At 47.9% G+C, this 722-nt stretch overlaps 1 non-coding gene across 1 annotated transcript; it reads left to right on the top strand.

Annotated features, from left to right (window-relative positions):
* The first annotated feature begins 422 nt into the window (after window positions 1-422).
* Window positions 423-494, top strand: TRNAT-UGU. Its single transcript has one exon. It is a non-coding gene; the product is annotated as a tRNA-Thr (tRNA).
* Window positions 495-722: the final 228 nt, after the last annotated feature.

Below are 722 nucleotides of genomic sequence, written 5' to 3'. Positions count from 1 at the left end.
GGTAGACATCACCACGGCTCACCTCTATCCCCCTGCCCTCAACTGCCAGGCGCGCTGAAGGATCTCACTTCCTCACCCGCGGAGCTCAGGCATGGCCACGTGACTTGCTTTGGCCAATGACGTGTGAGAGAAGTCAAAGCGTCACTTCCTGGTGGCAGCCTTTAATTGCTGGCTCCCGGCTCCCCAGCTCACACTCCTGCAGCTTCAGGCGCCCTGGGCCAGTGGATGGTGTGCAGGGGCCAGGAGGCCGCAGGAGCCACCGTAGGGGGGAGCAGCACCCCTGAGAGTCACCCCGACTCCAGCGGTGTGGGTATGAGCAGAAATAAACCTTTGTGCTGTTAAACCACTGAGATTTTTGTAGGGTTTCCCCAGCAGCATGAACTGTCCTATATTGACTGATATAATAACTAGATGAAGGGAGTTCCCTGGTGGCCTAGTGGTTAGGATTCTGGACTTGTACTGCTGTGGTCCAGGTTCAATCCCTGGTCAGGGAACTGAGGTACCCACAAGCTGTGGAGCCAAAGAAAGATCAAAAAAAAAAAAAAAAAAAAAAGCAAAAAAATATCATCAGAAAACATTGCAGTCATGGGTGACTTTTGTTTTTGAACTTTTCTAAAATTTCCAGATTTTGTATGGTCAACACATACTACTTTTTTTCTTTCATTTTTGTTGAGATATAATTGACGTATAGCATATGTTTAAGGTGTTCTTTTGTGATTTTA

The sequence above is a fragment of the Phocoena sinus genome, chromosome 7 (assembly GCF_008692025.1).
Source record: "Phocoena sinus isolate mPhoSin1 chromosome 7, mPhoSin1.pri, whole genome shotgun sequence".
Lineage (NCBI taxonomy): Eukaryota > Metazoa > Chordata > Mammalia > Artiodactyla > Phocoenidae > Phocoena > Phocoena sinus.
Note: the sequence above shows the minus strand (reverse complement) of the source record. Positions and strands in the feature narration are given on the sequence as shown.